At 46.3% G+C, this 21,275-nt stretch overlaps 2 long non-coding RNA genes across 4 annotated transcripts in view; one reads left to right on the top strand and one right to left on the bottom strand.

Moving 5' to 3' along the window:
• Window positions 1–5,404, bottom strand: LOC122212121. Its single transcript, XR_006199006.1, has 4 exons — window positions 5,323–5,404; window positions 3,543–3,684; window positions 273–573; window positions 1–159 (listed from the first exon to the last, which is right to left on the bottom strand). It is a non-coding gene; the product is annotated as an uncharacterized LOC122212121 (long non-coding RNA).
• Window positions 5,405–11,879: 6,475 nt separating this feature from the next.
• LOC122212194 overlaps window positions 11,880–21,275 on the top strand; it is a 31,140-nt gene continuing 21,744 nt past the window's right edge. For 2 of the 3 annotated variants that reach the window (XR_006199051.1, XR_006199052.1), the window contains exons 1-3: window positions 16,183–16,258; window positions 18,554–18,779; window positions 19,698–19,818. This is a non-coding gene — a long non-coding RNA (uncharacterized LOC122212194). Of the gene's footprint in view, window positions 11,939–16,182; window positions 16,259–18,553; window positions 18,780–19,697; window positions 19,819–21,275 lie in introns of those variants that run through there. The other variant, XR_006199053.1, reaches the window with a different exon arrangement.

The following is a 21,275-nucleotide window of genomic DNA, read 5'->3' as shown; positions in this document are numbered from 1 at the left end:
CTGAAATCAAGAATCGGACGTTTAACTGCCTGAGCCGCCCAGGCGCTCCTTGGTTTCACTCTCTTACTGTGGAATGGTGTTGGGAATACCAAGCCAGAATTTACAGAGGTTCTTTCTGCTGTTACTGCCACCTTCAAAACACTTTGTGCGATACGATTCCTTCTTGTGGAAAAGAAAAAGTAGTAAGAACAACTTGAGTGCAGAGTGAGCTCTATTCCTAGTAATGAAACTCCACCCCACCTCCCCTACCCCCCAAAACGCATGTTTCTTACCTGGCACCTGAAAATCTGAGTTCTTTCCATTATCTGATAAATCATGTTTTTTATTGCTATGAAATACAGACAAGGGTCTGTTGATGATGGACGGTAGAATACTGGATTAGAGAGGGCCCATCTCAGTCTTCCTGGGGGTTATTCCTTGCTATCCAGTTTGACTCCTGCTTCAAGGACAGGAATTCTGGGAAGCTTTGTAGAGGGTTTGTAGTGGGAAAGAAAAGCCCCAGAGACTCTTGATGTTTAAGAACCACATTTGTTGTTGTTGTTGTTGTTGTTAGTGATTCATAAATGAGTTTACCTGTGGATAGGTGTCATAGGTACAACTTTAGATATAGGCTATATACAGATTTCTTTCTTCCTTAGGCTAGGAAGTAACTCTATCCCATTCTATTTAACAACTGGACTGATGCTATATTCTCTATGTCTTTGATTACAAAAGGATCTCCATTTGTAAACATTTACATTCTGTAATTGAAAAGAAAGCATATTTATTCACAAGCATGTATTTTCTCATTTCTGAGACTTTTAGAAAGGGAAAATGGTTTTTTATTTGTGGCCTATGAGTAAGATTATAAGATATTAAAAAAAACCCCAATAAATAAAAAACAATACAAAAAATCCCATCACATGCTTTAGTTCTGAGCTTGGCTGGATGCGTGGGGATTTGAAAAGAATAGCTACGAGGAATAGGAGGGAAGGAAAAGAAAGGAGGGAGTATTTGATTTCAAGACAGTACTTATTTTTTCCCTGCTTACAACTGGAGGCAAGCTCATTCCAGAGAGATTTACAGAGAAATCCGTTATAACGAGTTAAGGGTAAGTCATTTCATTCTCGGTCATCTACGACAATTCCGGCACAAGGAGGGGATCAGAGCTGGATTTTAAAGTTCAGAGTAGAAATGGATGAGGAAGATAGCAAATAGCCAGCCAGGGAGAGAGCTGGCAGATTGTTAGTAAGGGACTGGATCAAAGACTGTACAGGAATAGGGTTATCACGACCAGGCTGTCCTGCCAAGTGTCCAGAAACCAAACTATCCACAACAACAAAACAAAAGTCAAGACGAGAGCACTGGAGTTCTTGGAAGCACACATGGAGATGTGGACAGAAGGACGATGTGATGACAACTATCCTTTACAAAATACAACAATTTAACAGCTTGAGTAAATGACCTCGCGATCCTCCCAAATGCTGTCCTGGCTTCTCTGTCATTTTTAACTGCTCAGCTGTTCAAAGGCTGCAGCCGCTTGAGGGTCACTTTTTCAGTGGAGGCCAAGTTGAAGTTGAAGCCAAGTCTCTGGAAATACAAGCAACTAGGTCTTTCCCGCAGGGTGCGGGGTGGGTGGTAGATGGCGGGGGGCGGAGGGGGGGGGCTGCCAGCAGTGCTCCAATGCCTTGAAGCCCCCGGGGCTCAATTTTCTCTGGCTGTCACTCCCAGAGTCTAATGAGCACTGAACCTATAAGATCCAGACCCTTCCCTCATCTCTATAGGGGTGAGCTCTTCATGGAACAGCCACACACCTGAGTTTCCACTCTTTCTTCCCTCACGTGGCACCACTGAGCCCTGGACCTTTCATCTGGAGTCTGCGGGACTGGCCCCAGAATGGGACTATTCTGACTTCCGGGAGTTTTAGAATTGACAAATACTGATCTCTTGCTCCTAGAGGAGTTGAGGTGGCCGAAAGGTATGGGCTGAGTTCCACTCAGATCATCAAATTCCTGAATTGTCCAGACCTCCGAATTTCGAACAACCAAACAAATTGGTGTCAGTGGTTTCTTCAAGATAATCTGGGGACAACTGCCTAACAATCGAAAGAAGTTGGAGTTGTTTTGGAGTTCTGCATTGCTTGTGGTAGGCAGAATTCAAAACGTGCCCCATGATCTTTGCCCAGAGTGACTCTCATGGTTGCGTTGTCTTTGGGCACAGTTGACCTTCAGATAGGGAGATGATCCCAGAATTTTGAAGTGGGCCCAGTGTAAACACATGAGCCTTTATAAGCAGAAGAGAAATAGAGCTCAAGTCAGACCGAAGCTAGAGTAGATGGGAGTCTGTGGCTGCTCAAGAAACAAACCATCATATTGTGAGAAGGGCCATGTGACTGGAGAGGATAGGTGTCCTGTAGAAGCCGAGGTTGGTCCCCTACCTGACAAACACCAGGAAAAGAGGGACTTCAGACCTCCTGTGCAAGGAGCTAGAATCCTGCCTGGCCAATACCTTGATTTTAGCCCAGTGAGACTCTGAATCAGGCTGTGCTGGGTTTTTTTTTTTTTTAATTTTTTAAAAATATTCATTTATTTTTGAGAGAGAGAGAGGGAGACACAGAATCTGAAGCAGGCTCCAGGGTTTGAGCTGTCAGCACAGATCCCGACGCAGGGCTCAAACTCACGAACTGCAAGATCATAACCTGAGCTGAAGTCGGTTGCCTAACCGACTGAGCCACCCAGGTGCCCCCAGGCTGTGCTGATTCTAATATCAACCGTGCTGGATTTCTGGTTTACACAATCGAGAGACAATACATTTTTTAAACTGCTAACTTTGTGACAATTTGTTATGGCAGGCAAACAATTCCTTACATCAAATTAAATTCCAGTTGGAGCAGTGATGAATAAATATAATTAATTACAAAATAAATTATATCTGTACAATAAATTATCATAAAACCAAACGAAAACACAAACTGGGAAAAAAATATTTGGCACACATGTTGAGAGTCAATGGTGTAATTAACCTAATACTTAAAGAAAGTACATAAAATCAGGATGAATTCTAAAGATGCTTAATCTCACCCATAATAAAATGAACTCAAAACTATGCAAGTTACTATCTTTTCACTGATCACATTAGCAAATTTCGGAAAGGTTTTGTATGGGGGTGAAAGAACAGGCATTTTTATTTAATCCTGTCTGTGATGTAAATCGTTTGCCCCTTTGAAGAACAATTTGACAGTCTGTCAAAATTTCAAGTGCACATATCATTAGCAACTCTACTTTTGCAAATGTATCCTGAAGATACAAACTCATAAGTATGTACCAAGATATCTATACAGGGCTACCATCACCGCTCTAAAACCGTTAGTGCTGAATGTGCTTTAGAACTTAAAATTGCCTGCATTTTAGAAAGATAAGTCTGTGCATACAACACAGTATTTTTTTTTTTGCAACAACTCCAGTGGGAGTTGGGATAACAACCTGTAATGAAACCCAGTAACATGTCAGCAAAAAGATATATGAATTCACATTAAGTAGTATAAAGAGTATAAATAGCCTTACATTGGTTCAAGCTATAGTTTAGCTGCCAAATGAGCGTGCCAAAAATTTGAAGACACTTGCATTTTTTAAAGCTGTTCGGGCTTCGGAATTGCAGACAAGGATTTTAGACAAGAACATTCATTGCAGCATATTTTTTTTGGTCCTGTAACAGCAAAAGAGTAGAAACAACTTAAACATCTTTATCTAGCCACGAGGGTACTGGGTAAAGAACGATGTCATAGCCGTAAAAATGTAATGAAAATATTTAAAGTAATAAAATGATTAAAAATCCTTAAGTAGAAAGACTGTAAGGAGGTATATATGGGTTGATGTTATTAAGTGAATAAAGAGATGCTGTGAAGTGTGTATATTTTGCTTCCATTTGTGTTACACGCGCGCACACACACACATGCACACACACACACAGAATCTCGAAGGACAGAAAGAAACCAGGGTTTTGTGACAGTGACTGGTTTTTCTGGGAAGATAAACTAGACAGGGGCTTTTCTCTGAGTTTCTCTTGCACTGACTTTGTAGTTTATATATTTTATCTTTAATTGCCAACATGTATTACTCAAAAAGAAAAAAAAATCTCGAGGATATTAAATGGTTGGCTCAGATTTCTCTGTCCCCAGGTATCCAACACGGCCCTTGCCACCTCTCTGAGGGTGGATATTTGGGAAGACGGCCCTGAGTAGCAGAGAAAAAGTGACGGGAAGAAATTGAAATATTTTATAGATGTTCAGTTTTAACCACAGGCGGTAGAAGGGGATCACCTCTTCTACATCATGAAATTACATATCCTGTCATAGTACATATAATTCTTTACCAAAACCCAGATTACTTGCCCCTTCCGCCTGGAAACAAAGAAAGACAAATGGAGAGTTCTCTGGAAGGCGACTGAAATTAGGAGTGTCGTGGCAATGGAGGGAATTGGAACGTGAACTCGAAAATGATACACTGGCTCGATTTTTACATTCAAAAGGAAGCGAAAGAACAAATGAAACAAGGATTCAAAATGTTAGCTCGTGGGGAAAAAAGCTCTGGAACAGCTGGAGTCTGTGGCGGGGGACGCACAGGTGCAGCCTGGGAGCCAGGTGGCCCAAGGGGCCCCGCCGCGCGTCTCGGCCAGTAGGGGTCGCCCTCCCGCCGGGAGTGGCGCGGGACACGGAGGGCAAGCGTGCCGGGGACCCGGGGCTGCGCTGTGGGCCGGGCCGCAGGGGTCGTCGCGGGTGGAAATCAACTCTGGGAATCTGTGGCCCCCCCGCTGGGTGCTCGCTCTTCTGCCCGCCGCGCGGTGGAGGAGGGTGGTCTTGGTCAAGGGGCGAGCGGGTGAGCGCCCTCCCGCGGACCCCACCGGAGGCACCTGCCGGCTCCACCCGGGGCGGTGGCTACCCGATCCCCTAAGCTCGCCGCCCCCCCCCCCACCCTCGCCCCATGGCGCCCCGCGGGGGGTGGGGGGAGAGGGCTCAGCGAACGTGCAGTTGAATCAATCAGATTCAGCAGCAACCGGAGTCCCGCCGCCACGCAGATCCAAGCAGTGATCCAGGCGTGATGGGCACGACCAGCTCTGACTCCGCTCAGAACGGGAGCCGGTGGTCCTGACCCCGGGGATCCGGGATGGTTTCCAGTTGTGTGCCGTGTACCCTTCTCTCCGCGGAGAGGAGATCTGATTATCTTCTATTTAGATCTAATGATCAAGTGGGACAGGAACTGGGGGGAGGGAGCTTGTGGAGCGCACTGGCTGGCTTCTGTCAGTTCTTGCTGGGCGACTAACCGATTGGAGGGAAGAATCATTTACCTTTCGAATATGGATGGGATCAAAGACCACCAGAACTCCAGTGCCTCATCCTGTTGACTCTGTTTCTGGATGTTTGGCTCATTTGCCTTTCCAGCGCAGGCCCACGAAGAGGCAGGGCTTTAGACATTAACCGATACATTTTGTTACTTTTGGAAGCCGGCACTTACAGTCTATGCTGGTGCTAGATTTAACGGGTTTAATTAAAATTACACAGCACTGACTGTATTTCCCTATACCCTGTATTAACTAGAACAGCTCTTTAGTGCTTGAGAGCGCCTTGGCCACACCCAGCGAATCCTCAGCCTTCCAGGCACCCCAACCTCCGGGAAGAGACACTGCCTTCCACCCAGCGGCCCCTAAATGGTGCCCATGAGCTCAGAGACAGTCTTGGAGAAAGCTATGTTAAACAATTAAATAACATTAACCAGGTACTGGGTACAGCTCTAAGTATGCGATGTGTATTTTTCTGGTGATTTTAACGCTATGGGGTAGGCACCATCATTATTCACGTATTACATACGAGGCAGAGGGTAACTTGCCCAAGGTATAGAGCTAGTAAGCAATAGCGTCAGGGTTCAACCCCGGCCAGTCTAGTTTCCAGATTCTGTACTTCTAACTCCTACATTAAATCTCTCAGGGCAGCACACTATATGCAATTTCCCTTCAGGGGAGGTCCCTTCCGCAAGATAGAGCAAATGTATCTGCATAGAAGGTAGACAGTTGACCCTGGGGATACTGGACACCACGCCCTCTATCTTCTTTTCCTTGGAAAAGAATAGTGCGTTTCCCTTGTTTGGGAGGAGGGGCCTAATCTTGTCTTACTAGTTGCAGCTAACAATACCACGTTTGTGTTCCGTTTACAACTTGGAGATTACACTATGCACAACTAAATGCTGGAATCCTGCTTGATCCTACGCTGGACAGGAAAGCATTTTTCTCTGGCCTCTTTTCAAGGTAACTTCTATAGTCTAGATGTATCCTTGGAGTGAAAGTCTTCACTTTTCTGCCTCGTTTTGTCCTTGAGGTAGGAAATCGTGGTGGCAAAACACGAGGGGAGGTGGAATAGGGTGAATGGGGGAGGAATGGGTATTGCATATTATGAAAGGAACATTTCTATGATGAGAAATGCTGCTGGGCATGGATGTTTTATTTTATTTTTTTAAATTTTTTTTTTAACGTTTATTCATTTTTGAGACAGAGAGAGACAGAGCATGAACAGGGGAGGGTCAGAGAGAGAGGAAGACACAGAATCCGAAGCAGGCTCCAGGCTCTGAGCTGTTAGCATCGAGCCCGACGCGAGGCTCAAACTCCCGGACCGCGAGATCATGACCTGACCTGAAGTCAGACGCTTAACCGACTGAGCCACCCAGGCGCCCCTGGGCATGGATGTTTTAATAGGATTCAAAGTCTTGGGATACTACAAAAATTGGATTTTTTTCAGGCTGGAATAGGCAATTAGTAATACTTGGAATGAATGAATCAATGTGTCAGCGTTTTCCTTCTTTACAAAAATCAGTCAAACCAAAACCTCTTTACTCCATTCACCCAGGCAACTTACAACTCCAGTGTTTTGCTCTTCTTGTAGCAACATTCAGAAGACCTGTCTTGAATGTCTGTCTTCAATGCCTCTCCTCCCTTCCTCTCTTAAATCCACTTCAGACTTTCACTCTCACCCCTCTACCCAAACAGCTCTTAACCACCTCAACAATGACCTTCACTGCTTCTTGGCATGGAGTCTATCTTCTGGAGCCTTCAGCAGCGTTTGACTCCGTGGATCACTTCTACTTTAGCGAAACCTTTTCTCACTTAGCTTCCAGGACTCGGTGCTTTCCTTCCTGATGGTCCTTCTACCTTGCCAGTGATTCCTTCGCAAGTTCCTTTTCCCTTTGACATCTAAATGTTGGGGTTCTCTGGGGTGCAGTTCTTCATCCTTGTTCTTTGTATACACCTCCAGACCCACCCGGCCCCTTGGTCCACGCTGCTGTGTGGCTAGAGATGCTGTCATTATAAACGATCTACCAGAGCCCCCTGCCATCTGGCTTCCAGTTGGTTTTAGCCATTGGAAGGAGGAGGTGAGATGGCAAGATGGGAGAAAAGGAGGATTGGAGTATTTACTTCCTTGGGTCCCTCCCTGCTGGGCCAAAGTTGGGAAGAGGCTATGTTTTACTGAAGGCCACAGCCTCAGCAGGTGCCCTCTCATAGCTACAGCCACAGCCACAGGTCTCTTTGGATTCTGGTGTCTGTTGTTTCTTCTTGCCTTTCACTTAAGAAATTCCGAGGATTTTAGGAGCTCTGTGCCAGGAATGGGGGACGAAGACCAAATGTGTATTTCTTATTATTAATCACAGTATCACCATAACATGTCCAAAAGTGAGCTGGTTTTCAAGGTCCAGTTCTGGGGGCGCCTGGATGGCTTAGTAGGTTAAGCATCTGCCTTCAGGTCAGGTTCATGAGTTCGAGTCCTGCATTGGGCTCTGTGCTGACAGCTCAGAGCCTGGAGCCTGCTTCAGATCTGTGTCCCCATCCCCCCCTGCCCTTCCCCTGCTTGCACTCTGTCTCTCTCTCTCAAAAATAAACATTAAAAGAAAAGTTTTGTTTCTTGTGTGCCCTTTGTCACTCTGACCATCCATCTCAGCTCATCTGGACGTCATCCTGCGGTGCCTCGAAATCTCATCTCAGTCCTGAGGACAGGCAGCGCAGCATAGGCCAGGAACCTTCCAGCTCTTCCATATACTCCGCTGACTTTCTGAGTGTGGCTTCAGCCCACAGGGGAGGCCTGTTTCGGTGATGTGGAAATCACAGCAAAAGAGTCTCTTTATTACCATTTAATTCCTGATGATGAGACTGACCACCAGATAACCACCATCGTTTCACAAAGCACATTGCAGCCACTTGAGCAAGATTGCCGGGAGGACGAGGTAGAACCCGAGTGTTGCTAGGTGGCATGAGGGAACATTCTAGAGCAGTGAATGGGGGTTCGTGGCCTTCCACTGACAGGGAGCTCATTCTTGCACGCTCTGAAGCTCGCTGGGGCCTCTCATGTATCTAACGAATGGTAATAAAGCAACGGCTATCTGTTCTGGCACTGTACCAGACTATCTGTATTAGCTCACAAGCCTGCGAGGCACCTGGGATATCTCCATATTCCAGAGGGGGTGACTAAGGTACAGAGGAGACTCTACTTACCTAAGGTCAATAAATAACCCACTGCTACCCTTTCCCTTCCCACGTGTGCACTATTTGAGTCACGTGCACACAGGGATTACCGGATAGGCTTTATTTCCGGCAAACTGGGCCTGAGGCTCCCAGTAGATTTTGCTGGTCCTTTCTCTGTGAACTGAGATCACCCTGCACGGATGCATGTCGTCAGCCTTCGCTCTGGTGGCAGAGCCTGCCTTACGGGCGCAGGAAAGAGAATTTGCACGGCCTGGGGGCAGGCCAGCTCTGGGTGAGCTCAGCGTGTCTGCTCATTCCCTTTGTTTCATGTTGTGTGTGAGTCACCCGGCATCCCACAGGGCAGACCGGCAGAGGTGGCCGGAGGTCCAGCAGCTTCTGGGCGATGTCGTGGAGCCACACGTCATGGAGCTTTTGGAAACTTTGGGTCTATATATTCTTGTGAGAGAAAAGAGTAGAAAGGCAGTAATGTATTGCTGTGGAAATAGTTTTGACCTCGTGGGCCCTCTGCCCGAGTTTCCTGGATCACACTTCAGGAACCATTGTTCCAGCACCAACTACTGCTTCTTGGTGTTTCCCCTGGGTTCATCAGGTAAACTTTTGCTCCCAGAAAGTTCTGGAAGGGGTCAGAACAGCGGGTGCAATGAAATTATAACGAGGGAGGGGCCCACGAGGCTGTGACTTTCTGCTCTCGTTCTTTTTCTAATATTGATTTATGTGTTGGGGACTCTGAGTTTTTGTTCCGAGATTTCCTTGCCGAGGGACTTAGTGCAAGTTCTAAAAATAAGATGGCAACATAGCTCTCTCAGCTCTTCTGAGCGCTCCTTGAGGTGGGGCTCATTACTCTTTTGGGGGGAAGTTCTGGGTCAGTATTTATAAAATGCTTAGAACAGTATCTGGCATACAGCAGCTACTGCTATATTAGTGTTTATTAAAATAAATAAGTAAAAAATAAATAATGAGTTGCCAAGGGCCGTGATGGTGAGTCTAAGGCTATTTACCTGACCTTCCCCAGAGGATATTAGGGGCTTCTCATTTAACCACACAAGGAACTAGATTTCCTTTATGAATTCTGCCCCGATGGGGACATTGTGATAGCCTGAAAGCCAAAAAAAACCCCCAAAAAACAAAAAAACAAAACAACCCAAGGAACTCAGTAGGGGTTGTGCGTTAAGGGATCACAGACTTCTGTCCCGCTGACTAGGGAAGAAGAAAGGCCTCGGACTTCTTTTATTCGGGGCGGAAGCCAAACACGGGCTAGCTCACGAACGTCAGCATTTTCTATTCCTCACTTCAAGGAAAAGAATTAAGGTTAAGACGATGAAGACTAGCATACTTTGTTACTGAAAATAATTATGGTAAGGTTATATATGATAGTTATAATCATATCACGTAATTATGTATAATCATATGGTCTGTAATTATGTAACAGGATTATTATCGTGCTTATGAAAAATAGATCAAAATTTAGATTTAAAATGAATGGAAACCAAGGTGACAAATAGTACATAAGTTTCAAAGATACATGATCAATAATGAAGATAAATCACCCACGATTAAACTAGATAAAATAGAGCAATTTGGCTGTGGGTATCACTGAAGATCAAGCCTTTATATGAAATACAGTAAGTGGCTATGCACACAAAATGCTATGCTGTTCATTATAGGGGCAGAATTTTCTGGAGTGAGGGGACCTTGGCTAAGCGTCTCACTTTGAGGCTTCTCTGGGGCCAGAAGTTCCCCCTTCTGGGGACACGGCCCATCCCCCAGCCATTTCCTAGGTAAAGGCACCGGAGAGCTGCCAGTGTTTTTATACTAGAAGATTCCGGGGATCAGAGCCCTTCTTTCAAATTGCAGCCTCCTTTCACAGAGTGGACACGCAGTACGTGGTGGTCAAACCCGATGTTTCGTTTCACAGAAAATTAAGAGAACGTTTCCTACACTTGATCTTAGCCAAAAGGCCGAGGTAAGTTGCAGATACTGATGACTTAGTGGGTGTCCGATGACTCTAGATGCTCACAGCGCCTGCCCCCCTGCCCTCAGGGCCTTTATTCCCGTGGTGCAGGGGTCCACATTTGGAGTCCTGTTTCCTTTCATGCGGCTGCTGCTGGGGCCCATCATACTGTTGGCAAATAAGGAGTATGTTTTACGTATAAAAGTGCATTCACTGTGGATCATAGAAGACGCATTTCAGGTCTGGGAAATGAAGATAGCGGCTATTTATGTAAATTGAAAGTTTTAAGAGTTTTCAGAGTTTACTTTGCCTTTATCCTACCCATTCCGGTGGGTCCTGCCCAGTAGGGTTTTGTCTGACAGTCTAGTCCCGCCCACGCAGGATTTTCCAAGCTAGCGTTCCACGCGCGGCGCGAGCCTCTTAGCATTTACCATCGCGAGCACTTAGCACTTACGAGAACGGCCTGCTTCCCTCATGTTGGTTGCTTGGCTCGGGGGAACATATAAATGTGGGGATGAGGGAACATCAACGGAGAAACTATTTCCCCAGCGTGTCCTGTGGGAATGTTACTCTGCTGCAAAATGCTGGCTGGTAATAAAAGCAAGTAGGGCGGAAAGAAAGGAAGGAGAGGAGAGAGGAGAGGGAGAGGGTGGGAAGAAGGAAGGAGGGAAGGAAGAAAGGAAGGAAGGAAGGAAGGAAGGAGGGAGGAAGGAAGGAAAGAAGGAAGGGAGGAAGGGAGGAAGGAGGAGAGGATGGAGGGAGGGAGGAAAGAAGGAAGGAAGGAAGGAAGGAAGGAAGGAAGGGAGGGAAGGTAGACAGTAACAAAAAAAGGGAAATTTCCATGGGAATTCTTTACCGCGAAACCTCCAAGATCTTTGTTATGCTAATCCCATGTTAGGGTGTCCCTCCCCCCACCCCACGATGCGGTGCACCCCAAATGCATTTGATCGCAGATCTCCTTTTTGAGAGCATCTTGTGGCGAGAATGCCCTGTGAATACACTCTGGAGACTGCTGTCCTTCCTATATATTTATTGTTGTCGTAATGTTTCTCCTTTTTGAGGATGCTTACAAACAAACTGGCAAGAAACATGCTAGCATAGTAACCGTGTTGCCTCTCCGTGACCCTGGCCCAACGACCAAAATGTTGCAAGTTGTTAATGAGTGACTTGTCATTCTTTGCTCAGCTGTGCTGTTTGTGAATTCCTTCCCAGCCATGCCTTCTGGTGGCACAGATTGGTGGGTGAGTTCTAGGGCCTCAGAACCCTTTTCAGCACCGTCACCCCGAAGCAGCTACCATTATGGCCCAAACTTTTCTTGGGTCACGTGCATTGTGACATATGTGTCTTGTATCACAGGGCATTATGCTTGCACGTTGGGGTGTCTGCCCCCCACAGCCTCTCTGTGAGCAGCCTCCAGCCCTCATCTGGCCCGGGGAGGGGGTCCAAGAGCAGTGTCACTCTTCTCTTTGCATCTCTGCCACTACCTCGGTAGTGCCTACTCCTAACTAATACTTCATAGCTGGTGGCTGGAGGGGCGCCCGGGTGGCTCAGTCGGTTAAGCGTCCGACTTCGGCTCAGGTCATCATCTCACGGTCCGTGAGTTCGAGCCCCACGTGGGGCTCTGGGCTGACAGCTCGGAGCCCGGAGCCTGCTTCAGATTCTGTCTCCCTCTCTCTCTGCCCCTCCCCTGCTCATGCTCTGTCTCTTTCTGTCTCAAAAATAAATAAAAACATAATTGGTGGCTGGATTCAAACCAAGTAAAGGATTTACTGAAGGGGAGATTTGTCGTCCGAGTGACAAATCTTGCATCGATTTTCTTATGAGGCTTTCTCTTTTTGAAAAGAGCCAGTAACGCTAAAAAGCAACCTAGTGGGAATGTTCACACTTTACATTTTAGAGCGCTGGGGGGAGAACAAGTCAAGAGCATGGGTATTTACGGATGTACTTGCTAAAACTCCCTGGGATAGATAGAAAGTGTGGTCCCCAGTAATCCCTCCCCCTCGTACACACAACACACACACACTTGCAAGAACCTTTATTCCTGATGCCGGAACACCACTGAAAACAGAAATGGTGAGAGGTGAAAATCAGACTTTCTATATCGAGTTTGGGATTGCGTAGTACGAACGCAGGTCTTCCAGCAGTGATGGGAAGGGCGATCCGTTGGGAAAGGCTTCATGCATCCGGTGGGACTTCAGCGGGAATAAAGGAATGTCAGCACAGTCGAAATGTGCCGATGTGATCTTTTTCTGATCTCTTATGATTTGGGCAACAGGAGACAATCACCCAAGACTATGTTCTAACATGATGTTTGGTTGTGGACAGGTTAACAGACATGAAAAAAAGTAGGTGTGTGCCACGCACCCAATATACACCCTCAGATAGACCTCGTTTCTTCAATTCTAACACTTACATTTTCATGTTTTAACTTCTTGGAAATTGTGATGGGTCTCCCAGTCAACAAGATGTCAGTTTAATTGGCAGCATTTTTTTTCTTTCTTACTAGAAAATAATGGTTCATGTCACAAAATATGGTATCCTGGGTCAGATGAAATATGGCAATGAATATTTATGTGCCTATTTCCATATGTATAAACGTACATGCTCGTGCATATGTATATCTATACTCACATCGGCGTTTGAGCTTGTGTTAGGGATGTAGTTTGCTGTCCTCTGGTAATTTGGAAAGGATGAGGTGCTCCAGTAGGCATAAGGCTTAGGCCTTTATTATCTGTCTAACCTGCCTTTTGGATGTGACTGGTCTCCATTTTTACTCGGAAAACTAGCAGAATAATAATTCTATGCCAAGCGGTGTCTGTAACACATGTTGAATTAGTTATGGTTGAGGGGTCTGTTTAGATCCATGCCTTCCCAGCCCATTTTCAAGTCCCAGGAGATTAGGGATTTGTGTCTTGTGTTGACACAGGCTGTGCTAAGTTATATTCCGTAAGCCCGAGGGCAGGAGACAGCCGTGATGGGACTTTTTTTCCCTGAAGTAACTTGCGAGGACGCTGCTCATCAGTTGGTCCTACTTCCTTCCTCTGGCTTATTTTCCAGGTACATGCAATCACCAGAGAGATGACAAATATAAGAATAAGGGTCTTATAAGGTTGTTCACTGTCAGGTACTAGGTGAGCAGCACCAGAGACTCCCTCCCTTGGCTTCGGTAGGAATGAGTCATACACGTTCCTATTTCTTTTCTGGTTGTGCCTGTTCCAGCAAAAGTCTGAGTCTCCTGGTCCACTCACCATTATCGCAGGCCTTCGAAGCAGTGGTATGAATCCCCCCAAAGTACTGTTGACCCTTGAGCAACAACACGGGGGTTGGGGCATTGACCCCTCAAGCAGTTGAAATTCCACATATAACTTTAGACTCCCCCCAAAACTTAACCACTAATAGCCTACTGTTGGCCGGAAGCCCTACCTATAAAATAAACAGTAGATTAACATACATTTGGTATGTTATATGTATTACATGCTGTCTTCCTACGATAAAGCAAGCTAGAGAAAAGGAAACGTTAAGAAAATCATAAGGAAGAGAAAATCCATGTACAGTACTGTACTTTATTTATCGCAGAAAATCCCCTTATAGGTGGACCTACGCAGTTCAAACCTGTGTGGTTCGAGGGTCAACTGTAAGTTACGTGAACATTGTTTAACTGAAAACTGCCTCCTCTACAACTTTTCCAGACCTTTCTCTGCTTCTTCTCTCTAAGCGCCAGCCACACTGCTCTTCCTTCGGGACCCCCTAACCCCATGCTTCTTCTCATCTAAGGCCCTTATCTCAGGTTCATCTTCCTTCTAGAAACTCACCTCCCCTTTTACCTTGGCGACGTCTCCTTTCCCTCCGGGAAGCCTTCCTTATCTCTCCGGATGAGGTCAGGTCCCCTGTTCCAGGCTTTCTTAGCCCCTGTACTCCTTCCTAGCACTCATCATAATCGTGATTAAAACATTAATTGAATAATTACTGTCTTACTCTTTGGTGTCCCTGCCAGAGTAAAAGCTCCAAGAGGGAGGGTTATTTATGGGTGTTTTCTGTGTCCCCAACACCTGGGACGGGGACTTTATAGAGAATAGCCAATAGAAAACACATTGAATGAATGACCAAATAGGAGAGCTCTCATTAACTGAAAGGAGTTTTCCCTTAAGAGGTGAACTATTTTTGAGTCATCCTAAGGCCGCTCTCGCTTTGAGCACCACCAGCCATGAGAGTTGGCGATAGACGCTGTGGTTTTGAAGGCACTGACGACAGAATACAGAAAGAGGGAAGGTCTTCTTAGGCTCCGAAGGGTCTTTTTGCAAGATGAGCTGTAATAGGAAAAGAGAAAACTCATCGTTGGCCTACAGAAACTGTGTATTATTTGATCGTGGTCACACTCAAGGCCAACTTCAGTTAGCCTCTTCGTGTTTTTCTCTGTGGCTCTTGTAGAGTGCGTCATAAGGTCATCGATTTGGAAGGGAAATTGGGAGGAGAGAGAGCGGTGTGTTTTCTGGACAAACACCAGCCTATCAGATGTCCTTATTGGATTAGATTACAGGCATGAACAAACAGCATGGAAGTTGGCCGGACATGCACTGATCATGCCTTGTTTTCTGTTCTCTGTGATGAAAGAACAGACCTATCACATAATGGTGTTCAGTAGAGGTATTTGTTAAATGAATGAGTTAATGAATTCCCAAGCAATAGGGCAGTGGGCATTTTATCCCCTGGCCAGTAACACCACATTGCATATGTTGCCTCGGCCGGGCATTGGAATGCTTAATAAAAATTGGGCCCCCTAGTGGTATTAAAACTGATAAGACAACAAGGAGAGGAAATGAGGGAGAGACAGATTGATCTGGGGGAGAAAGGGAATGATTTGAACAGAGTCACAGCATGCATGTGATCTAAAATCCAGGCACGAAGTGAGAGTTTGTCTCCTTGATGTGTCCTGGGCCTCAGACACGTCACAATATGTTGCCCTCAGTCTTTTCTTGTTGACAGTCCGATAGATGAGCCACTAACTGATTCTTGTCCCTCAAATTTTTCTCTCGTTCTTAATCTTTGTCAGAACAAACAATTTCCCCCCACCCCTAATTTACTTTCTACGAATCCCTTCAAGATGCCATCTCACACACAAGCCTCTTCAGCGGGTCCAGGGGAGCTCAGCCTACCCCAGTCTTCAGAGTTTGGTCACCGGGGCCTTCCCCGGGGTGAGGTGAGGACTGTGGCCTTCATGTGGCCCCAGTCCTGGGAAGTGACACCGTCTTTCATGTAGACGTCCATGCCAGGAACTGGATTCCATCCTCAGAATCCCATCTTCTTCCTTCAGAGCTACTCAGCCTCCAGGTTCTCCTAGTTATTTTCCTTCTAAACACTTTTCATCCTTCTCATCTCTATGACATGCCCATGGTCAGTCCTTCCACCTCTCTACTACGGACCATGCCTCCAGCCTCATCCCAATTCTTGGCCTGTTCCATGAACCTCTTCTCCCCACTGTGGCCAGAAAGGTGTAACTGAGCTGCCTTCCTTTCCTTAAAAGCTGTGAAGTGCCCAGACCCAGGCACAGCCCACACTCCTTGGCATCGGATGCAAGAAGATGTGTCCCTTTTGTGCCTTAACAGGCACATATTTATGAGTAGCATCCCCGAGCTCACTCTCAGAAGTGCTCCGGGTTGGGTGGTAAATTATATGGTCACCCAACACATAAAGCCTTTTATGATCTGCCTCCCACCCACTTGTCCAGCTCTGCCTTCTGCTCCCCACTGCCTGGGCTTCCTCCTCAGTCTCAAGCAGGACGATGGCAGCCGTTCAGGGAATCACGCGCAGGTACGACAGCGTCTAAAAGACGAGCACAACTGTTTTCTCCGTGTTGCTTTCTTGGGACTGGGGAGACCTGTTCCAGAGCCCTTGGCTGACTTCTCCTCATGTCTGATTGGCAAGGATCGAGTCACATGCCCTTTGCTGAAAGAGTTCCTGGCAGGCAGAATAGAGTCACCACGATTGGTTTTGTTTGACCCTTCGGGGTAGAATAGATGTTAGAGAACAGAGCCCAATAGTGACTACAACGCCAGTCTTAACTGAATTTGTCTCTGGGTCTGTTCATTCTCCTCAATGGCAAACTCCGCGAGACCGGTGCCGGTTGCCCGGTGCTTGGAGTTAGCGATTATTGTTGTTGAGCTTTTGGGTGGAAGTAAGCAAGGTTATGGGATGTGAGCAGAAAGAGGCTTGATCCCAGTTCTGTATTTACTGCCTATGCAGGATCCAGAATTCAGATTTCTCACCTGTGAAATGAAGCAAAGATTACTGCTCAACACATGTAACCTATATAAAGTGGCTGAAACAGCCACAAACATTGCCTCGCCTTCTTACCATTTTTGTCATTTTGCCGGAAGACATTTTTTGAGTGAGGCCGTTGTCACGTTTGTGTGCGTGTGTGCGTGTGTGTGTGTGTGCGCGCACGCAAGCAGGGACACCTGAAAGGAAAATAATCTCTACAAAAAGTGTCATTCGTGCTACTATCATCTGGAATTTGCAAGCTCTTGGTTGACTCTTAGACTGACCTGAGGAAAAAAAAAAAACCTCTCCTAATCTAGTTTTTGTTCCAAGACAATGTTTCTAAAGTGCGGCTAGCAAATTACCACAGCACCCGAAGATGATTTATGCACAAAAAATTTCATGATTGTATCATTTAGGGGAACATAATTTCCCCTCAGACATTCATCATAACGTTAGCACGTTAGAGACTTAGGTCCCTTTGGAGAGAGACGCTTGTCTTTATTGTTTAACCCGTGGCCCCCCAAACTTATTTTAGCCCAGAGTTCTTTTTTTTTTTCCTCTGGCACTCAGCAACATCTCTGGGAATGCCTTCTAGGGAATCGTATCAGTCTAATAACTAAACCCCTGGTTCGCAAGGTTAGGTGCTCAGACCTCCCATCTTCCTCACGAGGGAAGGTCATTGGTGTACATGGAGTCTAGACTCTTTAGACTCTAGACCGGACTCCAGGCCAAAACTCTAGAACAACTCTAGACCCAGGTTATTGGTGGCAGAGTCACTGCAGGCGAGTATTTTCATTTTCTGTTTGTTTTGAAGAAGTCATCTTACGCCTTGGGACTGAGCTTGAACTGCTTCATGCCCAAAGCCTTTCCCAACCCCAATATCCTATGAAAAGCTCCAGGATGAGTATAAATAAGATGGTCATTTCTAGTTTATCAAACATAGGCTTCTTTTCTTTCTTTCTTTGTTTTTTTTAGTGATATGTAGGTTTAAACAGTAACGTGGGGGTGAGCTGTAGAACCCTTCACCCTAGGGGTTCTGATCACTCTAAGTCGGATTTCAGAGAGTGTGAATTATTTCCTGAGTGTGGATCATTTACAGCCTCTGCAGGGCTGCCTCTGGGGCAAAAGCATAGTAGATATGGCTGAACAATTATTGCTTGTTCTCTGTTTTTTAATGTTTATTTATTTGTTTTGAGGAGGGGGGTGCAGAGAGAGGGGGAGAGAGAGAATCCCAAGCAAGTCCCTCCCTGTCAGCCCAGAGCCCGACATGGGGCTCAAACTCACAAACCATGAGATCCAAGAGTGAGATGATGACCTGAGCCAAAATCAAGAGTCAGACACGGAACCAACTGAGCCACCCAGGTACCCCAACGATTATTGCTTATTTTCTGTACTGAAGGAATGTCTGTTGAGAATCAGTTGTAATAGGAAAGAAGTTTATACTTATAGTTGCTCAGATAATTATGAATGAGTCTTGAGTTCAGAACTGAGGTCCCTGTTGTGTTTTTAATATAGGGGCTTGTCTCTTCTTGGGTCATGGCACCAGTAGTTAGCTTCTGCCCCAAAACCAGGGCGTTACGGGCAGCAAAGCTCAGATCTGTCAGCGTTTCTGCTCATGAGGGTCCCAGCTGACCTGGTAAGGGACAGGGTTGGGACCATGAGATCACATGTCTTCAGTTTGCCAGTAATTCCTAGAGGAGCCCAACTAGCTGGTCTCTTTCCAATTTATAGCTTTCCACCCTTCCTATACATGTTAAATACCACCCATTTTAATCCAAATTTTATTAATCTCATTTTCCTTTAATTTTAAGACCAAATTATATCTATTTTTGCTTTCACTTCCAGATGGACCTGGATGAAGACACTGCTGAAAATTTTTACCAAATTTGCTAGAATGTGAAACGCGTATTAGGTCGACTGTTCACATCTCATATCTGAAACTGAGGATGAAGCTCCCTGAAACACCGCCACCTCCCACCCACATGCCGAGAGCTGCCATGTTAGTGGGAGCATTTGTAGTGAACCAGCCCAGGTGCCCTGAGACCATGGGGCACCTGGCTTTCACGGCCAGGTTAGAAGAGTGTTGTGTGTGAGTGTTTGCGTGAGTGCGTACCCCCTAAGAAAATGAAGGAAAAATCTTTAGGGAAATTATCTTTCAAATATGAATGCTTGCACATATTCTACAACATTCTACCTAACGTTTTATGTAATAATGTTAAGATAACTGTTGGAATCGCTCATTGTTCTGCTCATACCATCCTATTTGCTAGGGCTTAGCCCGAAGGGGGGAATAGGCTGAGGCCCCAGTGATGGCCATGTAGGAGCCTACTTCCCACTTCCGGTGGCTTCTCCAGCACTGTCAGACCTCCTCCTGCAGTCTTAGCTTTTATCCTTTGCTTTTGAACATATTGTCTGTTGTCTCATTTCTTTTGCCTCAACATGCACAAATAGTCCTCAGCAAGAGTGTTCAAAATTTCCGAGTAGTGGGGCACCTGGGCGGCCCATCCGGTTGAGTCTCCAACTTTGGCTCAGGTCATGATCTCACAGTTCGTGAGTTCGAGCCCTACATCGGGCTCGCTGCTGTCAGCACAGAGCTCTCTTCGGATCCTCTGTCCTCCTTGCTCTCTGCCCCTCCTCCTCATCCTCCTCTCTCTCTCAAAACTAAATAAACATGAAAAAAAATTCCCAGCAGTGAATTGCAGAATTAGACATCTTTATCGATAGCTTGCCTACATTTTCTCTTGTCACACACTTTTGCAATAATATTTTATTACAAATAGTTTTGAGTTGAGAAGCCCCATGCTAACATTGGGTTTGATTCCAAGCAACGTGTGTTAAGTGTGTTTGGAGTCTTTGTATGTATAGTTGCACGTGTTTTCCTTTTCCTGGGAAGGTTTCTTCCTGGCCCAGCTTCGTGGTGCAACTCGAAGGGAATTAAACTTGAGCAATTCAAAGTAATTGAACTGATTACATTAAATCTCATCCACAGTTTCTAAGTGATGCAGCTGTTGGGACCCAGAGCATGTTCGCAGCGGTGGCAGGACGATGGGAGGACTGGTGCCTAGTTCATACAACATCTAATTAAGGAAATTTTCTCCTATAAGTCTCAGGTGAGCCACATCCCCAGCCCCATCTGAGATGAGGTTGTGTAATAAGCACGTGTGTTCCTTGTTGAATGTTTCTCAGCACGATGCTCTTCCCTGTAAAGTAGACTGAGAAATCCCAGCTCGATGACGTGTAACCATGGGATGGGGTGGGGTGGGGGGCTCTTCTCCCGGTAACTGCTACCAGCTTGGCTTAATCCGACCTCAGTCTGATCCGACAACTTCCGGTCACTTCTGGTTTACAAGTTTCATCTCTGGTAGACATTCTTCAACCACATTAGATATTATCATTTGGGTCCTCGTCCGATTTAAAGTCTTTCTTCCCCACCCCAGTGCAGCTTGGGCTCAGCACAAGTGTGAGGTTGGACCTCCCCTGTCTCCCTCCTTCTGCCCTCAGTGTCTCAACGCCTGCACAGGGCTGGGGTCGGGTCGGGCGAGGGAAGGACTTGGCTCACACATCCCTGGCTTCCCTTTGTTTTTTAATTTTTTTAAAAAATGTATTTTAGAGAGAGAGAGAGCTCATGAGTGGGGGAGAGGGAGAATCTCAAGCAAGCTCCATGCTCAGCGTGGAGCCTGAGGCAGGGCTCGATCCAACGACCCCGGGATCATGACCTGAACCGAAATCAAGAGTCAGACGCTCAACCGACTGAGCCACCCAGGCGCCCTGGCTTTCCTTTGTTTTTCAGCAGTTCTTGCTATGCTGGTGGCTGTTGCTGGTGATGTGGGACCGTTGACTTCTGTTTGGTTGGACTGAGCCTCTGCTGTCCTGGGGTTCTTGGTGTGGGGGCGACGCCCTCCAAGTTCTCCTCCCTTCGCCTTGCCTTTGGGGCTTTCACCCTCAGGGGGGCTGCTGCTCCAGAGTTACTGGTAGCAACTTACCTAATCACTGCGGGTTGTGGGGACCTTTGGGGTCCCTCTCAACAGCCTCCAGAACTTCGGGACCCTGGGTAAGAGGCTGAGCAACCACCTCAGAGTTTCCAGGTGCCTCTGCCTACAGGTGAAGCATGGACCCCCTGCCCATTGGATGGGTTCAGGTATCAAGGTGAAATCCCCCTTTTCCTCATGGGGCAGGGGGGCTAAATGGAGAAGACATTCTCCTCAATATATCTCTAAATACATGAATGGATGTAGTAAAAAGTGTCATATTCCCTCAAAATTGAAGTACTCAGTTTTCCTTTTCACCATTTCTTTCTAATTTGATTGTTTAAGATTTTTATTTATAGGGAGAAAGTATTTCAAAGTGAAAATGAGGACACAAGCCATTGGACAACTGTGCCACGAGCCCCCCCCCCCCACCCTCTTTTTGAGAGAGAAGTTAGGACAGGAAAGCAGCATCCTGGCCTTTGTGCCTCAGTCACACTGTGGAACGGAGAGAGTCGCTTGGCTTATCATGAGGCTCGATTTTCTTTTCTGTAAAACAGAAGCAGTCGTCTCACGGATTTCCTACCCTTCAGAGGGTTTTG

The sequence above is a fragment of the Panthera leo genome, chromosome F3, assembly GCF_018350215.1.
Source record: "Panthera leo isolate Ple1 chromosome F3, P.leo_Ple1_pat1.1, whole genome shotgun sequence".
NCBI classification, from domain to species: Eukaryota; Metazoa; Chordata; class Mammalia; order Carnivora; family Felidae; genus Panthera; species Panthera leo.
This window is presented reverse-complemented; position numbering and strand designations above follow the sequence as displayed.